The following is a 9,670-nucleotide window of genomic DNA, read 5'->3' on the forward strand; positions in this document are numbered from 1 at the left end:
TTCGTCGATTTTAGCATCACGAAGAGCTTGGGAATCGTTTCCGTTATCCCTTGCATATTATAGTTCATCACGAAGTTCTACTAACTTGGTGATGGTGACTAGAGAATTCTGTCAATCACTATTTTATCTGGAAGATTAACTCCCACTTGATTCAAGCGATTGTAGTACCCAGACAATCTGAGCACATGCTCACTAGTTGAGCGATTCTCCTCCATCTTTTAGCTATAGAACTTGTTGGAGACTTCATATCTGTCAACTCGGGTATTTACTTGAAATATTAACTTCAACTCCTGGAACATCTCATATGGTCCATGATGTTCAAAACATCTTTGAAGTCCCGATTCTAAGCCGTTAAGCATGGTGCACTAAACTATCAAGTAGTCATCATATTGAGCTAGCCAAACGTTCATAACATCTGCGTTTGCTCCTGCAATAGGTCAGTCACCTAGCGGTGCATCAAGGACATAATTCTTCTGTGCAGCAATGAGGATAAACCTCTGATCACGGATCCAATCCGCATCATTGCTACTAACATCTTTCAACACAATTTTCTCTAGGAACATATCAAAATAAACATATGAAAGCAACAACGCAAGCTATTGATCTTACAACATAATTTGCAAAATACTACCAGGACTAAGTTCATGATAAATTAAAGTTCGATTAATCATATTACTTAAGAACTCCCACTTAGACAGACATCTCTCTAGTCATCTAAGTGATCACGTGATCCAAATCAACTAAACCATAACCGATCATCACGTGAGATGGAGTAGTTTTCAATGGTGAACATCACTATGTTGATCATATCTACTATATGATTCACGCTCGACCTTTCGGTCTCCGTGTTCCGAGGCCATATCTGCATATGCTAGGCTTGTCAAGTTTAACCTGAGTATTCCGTGTGTGCAAAACTGTCTTGCACCCGTTGTAGATGGACGTAGAGCTTATCACACCCGATCATCACGTGGTGTCTGGGCACGACGAACTTTGGCAACGGTGCATACTCAGGGAGAACACTTCTTGATAATTTTAGTGAGAGATCATCTTAAAATGCTACCGTCAATCAAAGCAAGATAAGATGCATAAAGGATAAACATCACATGCAATCAATATAAGTGATATGATATGGCCATCATCATCTTGTGCTTGTGATCTCCATCTCCGAAGCACCGTCATGATCACCATCGTCACCGGCGCGACACCTTGATCTTCATCGTAGCATCGTTGTCGTCTCGCCAACTATTGCTTCTACGACTATCGCTACTGCTTAGTGATAAAGTAAAGCAATTACATGGCGTTTACATTTCATACAATAAAACGACAACCATATGGCTCCTGCCAGTTGCCGATAACTTCGGTTACAAAACATGATCATCTCATACAATAAAATATAGCATCACGTCTTTGACCATATCACATCACAACATGCCCTGCAAAAACAAGTTAGACGTCCTCTACTTTGTTGTTGCAAGTTTTACGTGGCTGCTACGGGCTTAGCAAGAACCGTTCTTACCTACGCATCAAAAACCACAACGATAGTTTGTCAAGTTGGTGATGTTTTAACCTTCGCAAGGACCGGGCGTAGCCATACTCGATTCAGCTAAAGTGAGAGAGACAGACACCCGCCGGTCACCTTTAAGCAACGAGTGCTCGTAGCGGTGAAACCAGTCTCGCGTAAGCGTACGCGTAATGTCGGTCCGGGCCGCTTCATCTCACAATACCGCCGAACCAAAGTATGACATGCTGGTAAGCAGTATGACTTATATCGCCCACAACTCACTAGTGTTCTACTCGTGCATATGACATCTACGCATAAAACCAGGCTCGAATGCCACTGTTGGGGAACGTAGTAATTTCAAAAAAATTCCTACGCACACGCAAGATCATGGTGATGGCATAGCAACGAGAAGGGAGAGTGTTCGTCTACGTACCCTCGTAGACCGTAAGTGGAAGCGTTATGACAACGCGGTTGATGTAGTTGTACGTCTTCACGATCCGACCGATCCAAGCACCGAACGTACGGCACCTCCGAGTTCAGCACACGTTCAGCTCGATGACGATCCCCGGGCTCCGATCCAGCAAAGCTTCGGGGAAGAGTTCCGTCAGCACGACGGCGTGGTGACGATGATGATGTTCTACCGGCGCAGGGCTTCGCCTAAACTCCGGGACGATATGACCGAGGTGGAATATGGTGGAGGGGGGCACCGCACACGGCTAAGAAACAATCCGTAGATCAACTTGTGTTGTCTAGAGGTGCCCCCCTGCCCCCGTATATAAAGGAGCCAGGGGGAGGGGTTCGGCCAGCCAGGAGGGGCGCGCCAGGAGGAGTCCTCCTCCCACCGGGAGTAGGACTCCCCCCTTCCTTGTTGGAGTAGGAGAGAAGGAAAGAGGGGGAGAGGAGGAAGGAAAAGGGAGCTGCACCCGTTGTCCAATTCGGACCAGAGGGGGGCTGCGCCCCTCCTTCCTTTCGGCCTCTCTCCTCTATTCCCGTATGGCCGAATAAGGCCCATATTCTCCCCGGCGAATTCCCGTAACTCTCCGGTACTCCGAAAAATACCCGAATGACTCGGAACCTTTCCGAACTCTGAATATAGTCGTCCAATATATCGATCTTTACGTCTCAACCATTTCGAGACTCCTCGTCATGTCCCCAATCTCATCCGGGACTTCGAACTCCTTCGGTACATCAAAACTCATAAACTCATAATATAACTGTCATCGAAACCTTAAGCGTGCGGACCCTACGGGTTCGAGAACTATGTAGACATGACCTAGAACTATTCTTGGTCAATAACCAATAGCGGAACCTGGATGCCCATATTGGTTTCTACATATTCTACGAAGATCTTTATCGGTCAAACCGCATAATAACATACGTTGTTCCCTTTGTCATCGTTATGTTACTTGCCCGAGATTTGATCTTCGGTATCCAATACCTAGTTCAATCTCGTTACCGGCAAGTCTCTTTACTCGTTACGTAATGCATCATTCCGTAACTAACTCATTAGCTATATTGCTTGCAAGGCTTATAGTGATGTGCATTACCGAGAGGGCCCAGAGATACCTCTCCGACAATCGGAGTGACAAAACCTAATCCCGAAATACGCCAACCTAACATGTACCTTCGGAGACACCTGTAGTACTCCTTTATAATCACCCAGTTACGTTGTGACGTTTGGTAGCACCCAAAGTGTTCCTCCGGTAAACAGGAGTTGCATAATCTCATAGTTACAGGAACATGTATAAGTCATGAAGAAAGCAATAACAACATACTAAACGATCAAGTGCTAGGCTAACGGAATGGGTCATGTCAATCACATCATTCTCCTAATGATGTGATCCCGTTAATCAAATGACAACTCTTTTGTCCATGGCTAGGAAATTTAACCATCTTTGATTCACGAGCTAGTCAAGTAGAGGCATACTAGTGACATTATGTTTGTCTATGTATTCACACATGTATTATGTTTCCAGTTAACACAATTCTAGCATGAATAATAAACATTTATCATGGAATAAGGAAATAAATAATAACTTTATTATTGCCTCTAGGGCATATTTCCTTCACTTACACGTACTAAACTGTTCCTGTACATACGTGACCTCCTAGTACTAATACGACTCCTTATCAAACTTTGCTAACCGACTCACCTTGCATATCTAACTTGGACACCATCAAGCTAATTAACCTGTCAAGATTAAACCTAACAATATCTCCCTAATCTTGACACTCTGTCTTCCGTGCTTCTTCGGTCTTGGCTTGTTGATGATTCATCCCTTGTCGACTCATCCGCTCGCACCACGACAAATTAAATTGATAGGCTTCATCGACTGCAACAATCTCTCCCCAATTTCAACTTGGCGAATTTACAGACCACCTCAAATATGCCTTGGACTACCCAGCCTCGCCAGTAACCTGTGGAAACTTCACCCGGTGGACTACACCATCCACCCTAGCGAGATACATGCAGACTCCTTGTGGATCACACCACCCTGTGGACTACACCGCCCACTCCAGCCTCATGTAGAGACATGACCTCGTTGAAGAGACTCACCTTCACTGGTTTACCGCCCCCACATAGTTGAACCTGATCCTCTCGTCGAGACATAGAGACGACCTGAGCTTCATCTTCAACGCCTCCTCACAGAGACGAGCACTTGGACATGACGATGACTGACGAGCAACTGACCGACCGACCGACCGAGACGTGTTGACTCACACAACTCCTTGACTCATCAAACTCCCGCGGACGACGATCTTGACGACTTTCCGGCACCGCACCACGGCACCATCGCTCCTGTCAACGATCTTCTTCCACCGCCTTCCCGACGACAGCCTGCCGTCTCCCTCCATGTCGCTCCGCCGAACGACGATCGCATGATCCTTCTCGTCGCTGCACCACCCAGCGACAACATCGCCCGCCCCGAGGCACTAGTCGGGTCGCGACCCCGGGGCAAGCGCGGCTTCAAATCAACCTAGCTTTTATACCAATTGTTGGGATTCGCTCACAGGGTCGATCACATCAAATCACGATGAACACGCGCACACGAAAACTTTTGCCAAACGCACGTGTCGTGCGTCTCTTCTCTTTATTTTTTTTCCTTTTTCTCTGTCGATACAAAGTTGCAGCCCCGTGCACGTATATATACGCAGAGCCACCACCGACCCAACACAATCCTAGACTTTCACGGCTAACCAATCCTACCAGGACTCTCCTAGCCAAATTAACCTACAACCTGACACGTACTAAACTGTTCCTGTACATACGTGACCTCCTAGTACTAATAGGACTCCTTATCAAACTTTGCTAACCGACTCACCTTGCATATCTAACTTGGACACCATCAAGCTAATTAACCTATCAAGATTAAACCTAACAATCTCTCCCTAATCTTGACACTCTGTCTTCCGTGCTTCTCCGGTCTTAGCTTGTTGATGATTCATCCCTTGTCGACTCATCCGCTCGCACCACGACAAGTTAAATTGATAGGCTTCATCGACTGCAACAATCTCTCCCCAATTTGAACTTGGCGAATTTACAGACCACCTCAAATATGCCTTGGACTACCCAGCCTCACCAGTAACCTGTGGAAAACTTCACCCGGTGGACTACACCATCCACCCTAGCGAGATACATGCAGACTCCTTGTGGATCACACCACCCTGTGGACTACACCGCCCACTCCAGCCTCATGTAGAGACATGGCCTCGTTGAAGAGACTCACCTTCACTGGTTTACCGCCCCCACATAGTTGAACCTGATCCTCTCGTCGAGACACACAGACGACCTGAGCTTCATCTTCAACGCCTCCTCACAGAGACGAGCGCTTGGACATGACGCCGACTGACGAGCAACTGACCGACCGACCGACCGAGACGTGTTGACTCACACAACTCCTTGACTCATCAAACTCCCGCGGACGACGATCTTGACGACTTTTCGGCACCGCATCACGGCACCATCGCTCCTGTCAACGATCTTCTTCCACCGCCTTCCCGACGATAGACTGTCGTCTCCCTCCATGTCGCTCCGCCGAACGACGATCGCATGATCCTCCTTGTTGCTGCACCACCCAGCGACAACATCGCCCGCCCCGAGGCACTAGTCGGGTCGCGACCCCGGGGCAAGCGAGGCTTCAAATCAACCTAGCTCTTATACCAATTGTTGGGATTCGCTCACAGGTTCGATCACATCAAATCACGATGAACACGCGCACATGAAAACTTTCGCCAAACGCACGTGTCGTGCGTCTCTTCTCTTTATTTATTTTTCCTTTTTCTCTGTCAATACAAAGTTGCAGCCCCGTGCACGTATATATACGCAGAACCACCACCGACCCAACACAATCCTAGACTTTCACGGCTAACCAATCCTACCAGGACTCTCCTAGCCAAATTAACCTACAACCTGACTGTTGTGGAACGTAGTAATTTCAAAAAATTTCCTACGCACACGCAAGATCATGGTGATGGCATAGTAACGAGAGGGGTGAGTGTTCGTCCACGTATCCTCGTAGACCGTAAGCGGAAGCGTTATGACAACGCGGTTGATGTAGTCGTACGTCTTCACGATCCGACCGATCCAAGCACCGAACGTACGGCACCTCCGAGTTCAGCACACGTTCAGCTCGATGACGATCCCCGGGCCCCGATCCAGCAAAGCTTCGGGGAAGAGTTCCGTCAGCACGACGGCGTGGTGACGATGATGATGTTCTACCAGCGCAGGGCTTCGCCTAAACTCCGCGACGATATGACCGAGGTGGAATATGGTGGAGGGGGGCACCGCACACGGCTAAGGAACGATCTGTAGATCAACTTGTGTTGTCTAGAGGTGCCCCCCTGCCCCCGTATATAAAGGAGCCAGGGGGAGGGGTTCGGCCGGCCAGGAAGGGCGCGCCAGGAGGAGTCTTCTCCCACCGGGAGTAGGACTCCCCCCTTCCTTGTTGGAGTAGGAGAGAAGGAAAGAGGGGGAGAGGAGGAAGGAAAAGGTGGCTGCACCCCTTGTCCAATTCAGACCAGAGGGGGGCTGCGCCCCTCCTTCCTTTCAGCCTCTCTCCTCTATTCCCGTATGGCCCAATAAGGCCCATATACTCCCCGGCGAATTCCCATAACTCTCCGGTACTCCGAAAAATACCCGAATGACTCAGAACCTTTCCGAACTCCGAATATAGTCGTCCAATATATCGATCTTTATGTCTCGACCATTTCGAGACTCCTCGTCATGTCCCCAATCTCATTCGGGACTTCGAACTCCTTCGGTACATCAAAACTCATAAACTCATAATATAACTGTCATCGAAACCTTAAGCGTGCGGACCCTACGGGTTCGAGAACTATGTAGACATGACCTAGAACTACTCTTGATCAATAACCAATAGCGGAACCTGGATGCCCATATTGGTTCCTACATATTCTACAAAGATCTTTATCGGTCAAACCGCATAACAACATACGTTGTTCCCTTTGTCATCGGTATGTTACTTGCCCGAGATTTGATCGTCGGTATCCAATACCTAGTTCAATCTCGTTACCGGCAAGTCTCTTTACTCGTTACGTAATGCATCATTCCGTAACTAACTCATTAGCTACGGAAGGCTTATAGTGATGTGCATTACCGAGAGGGCTCAGAGATACCTCTCCGATAATCGGAGTGACAAAACCTAATCTCGAAATACGCCAACCTAACATGTACCTTCGGAGACACCTGTAGTACTCCTTTATAATCACCCAGTTACGTTGTGACGTTTGGTAGCACCCAAAGTGTTCCTCCGGTAAACGGGAGTTGCATAATCTCATAGTTACAGGAACATCTATAAGTCATGAAGAAAGAAATAGCAACATACTAAACGATCAAGTGCTAGGCTAACGGAATGGGTCATGTCAATCATATCATTCTCCTAATGATGTGATCCCGTTAATCAAATGACAACTCTTTTGTCCATGGCTAGGAAACTTAACCATCTTTGATTCACGAGCTAGTCAAGTAGAGGCATACTAGTGACACTATGTTTGTCTATGTATTCACACATGTATTATGTTTCCGGTTAATGCAATTCTAGCATGAATAATAAACATTTATCATGGAATAAGGAAATAAATAATAACTTTATTATTGCCTCTAGGGCATATTTCCTTCAGTCTCCCACTTGCACTAGAGTCAATAATCTAGTTCACATCGCTATGTGATTTAACACCAATATTCACATCTGCATGTGATTAATACCCATAGTTCACATCATCATGTGATCAACACCCAAAGGGTTTACTAGAGTCAATAATCTAGTTCACATCGCTATGTGATTAACACCCAAAAGAGTACTAAGGTATGATCATGTTTTGCTCGTGAGAGAAGCTTAGTCAACGGGTCTGTCATATTCAGAGCCATATGTATTTCGCAAATATTCTATGTCCACAATGCTCTGCACGACGCTACTCTAGCTAATTGCTCCCACTTTTAATATGTATCCAGATTGAGACTTAGAGTCATCTGGATTGGTGTAAAAGCTTGCATCGTTGTAACTTTTACGACGGGCTCTTTTATCACCTCCATAATCGAGAAACATCTCCTTAGTCCTCACTAAGGATATTCTTGACCCATGACCAGTGATCTACTTATTAGATCAAAATTGTATTCCTTTGCCAAACACAGAGCAAGGTATACAATAGGTCTGTTCACAGCATAGCATAATTTATAGAACCTATGACTGAGGCATAGGGAATGACTTTTCATTCTCTTTCTATTTTCTGCAATGGTCGGGTCTTGAGTCTTACTCAACTTCACACCTTGTAACACAGGCAAGAACTCCTTTCTTTGATTGTTCCATTTTGAACTATTTCAAAATTTTATCAAGGTATGTACTCATTGAAAAATCTTATCAAGCGTCTTGATCTATCTATATAGATCTTGATGCTCAATGTGTAAGCAGCTTCACCGAGGTCTTGCGTTGAAAAACTCTTATTCAAGTATCCTTTCATGCTATCCAGAATTTCCATATCATTTCCAATTAACAATATGTCATCCACATATAATATTAGAAATGCTTACAGAGCTCCCACTCACTTTCTTGTAAATACAGGCTTCTTCAAAAGTCTGTATAAAACCATATGCTTTGATCACACTATCAAAGCGTTTATTCCAACTCCGAGATGCTTGCACCAGTCCATAAATGGAACGCTGGAGCTTGCACACTTTGTCAGCACCTTTTGGATCAACAAAACCTTCCGGCTGCATCATATACAACTCTTCTTCTAGAAATCCATTCAAGAATGCAGTCTTGACATCCATTTGCCAAATTTCATAATCATGAAATGCAGCAATAGCTAAGATGATTCGGACGGACTTAAGCATCGCTACGGGTGAGAAAGTCTCATCGTAGTCAACCCCTTGAACTTGTCGAAAACCTTTTGCGACAATTCTAGCTTTGTAGATAGTAACACTATCAGCGTCCGTCTTCCTCTTGAAGATCCATTTAATCTCAATGTCTCGCCGATCATTGGGCAAGTCAATCAAAGTCCATACTTTGTTTTCATACATGGATCTTATCTCAGATCTCATGGCCTCAAGCCATGTTGCGGAATCTGGGCTCACCATCGCTTCTTCATAGTTCGTAGGTTTGTCATGGTCTAGTAACATAACTTCCAGAACAGGATTACCGTACCACTCTGGTGCGGATCTTACTCTGAAAGACCTACGAGGTTCTGTAGTAACTTAATCTGAAGTTTCATGATTATCATCATTAACTTCCTCACTAATTGGCGTAGTAGTTACAGGAACATATTTCTGTGATGAACTACTTTCCAATAAGGGAGCAGGTACAGTTACCTCATCAAGTTCTACTTTCCTCCCACTCACTTCTTTCGAGAGAAACTCCTTCTCTAGAAAGGATCCATCTTAGCAACGAATGTCTTGCCTCCGGATCTGTGATAGAAGGTGTACCCAATAGTCTCTTTTTGGGTATCCTATGAAGACACATTTCTCCGATTTAGGTTCGAGCTTATCTGGTTGAAGTTTTTTCACATAAGCATCGCAGCCCCAAACTTTAAGAAACGACAACTTAGGTTTACTGTTAAACCATAGTTCATACGGTGTCGTCTCAACGGATTTAGATGGTGCCCTATTAAACGTGAATGCAGCTGTCTCTAATGCATAACCCCAAAATGATAATG

The sequence above is a fragment of the Triticum aestivum genome, chromosome 3B (assembly GCF_018294505.1).
Source record: "Triticum aestivum cultivar Chinese Spring chromosome 3B, IWGSC CS RefSeq v2.1, whole genome shotgun sequence".
Lineage (NCBI taxonomy): Eukaryota > Viridiplantae > Streptophyta > Magnoliopsida > Poales > Poaceae > Triticum > Triticum aestivum.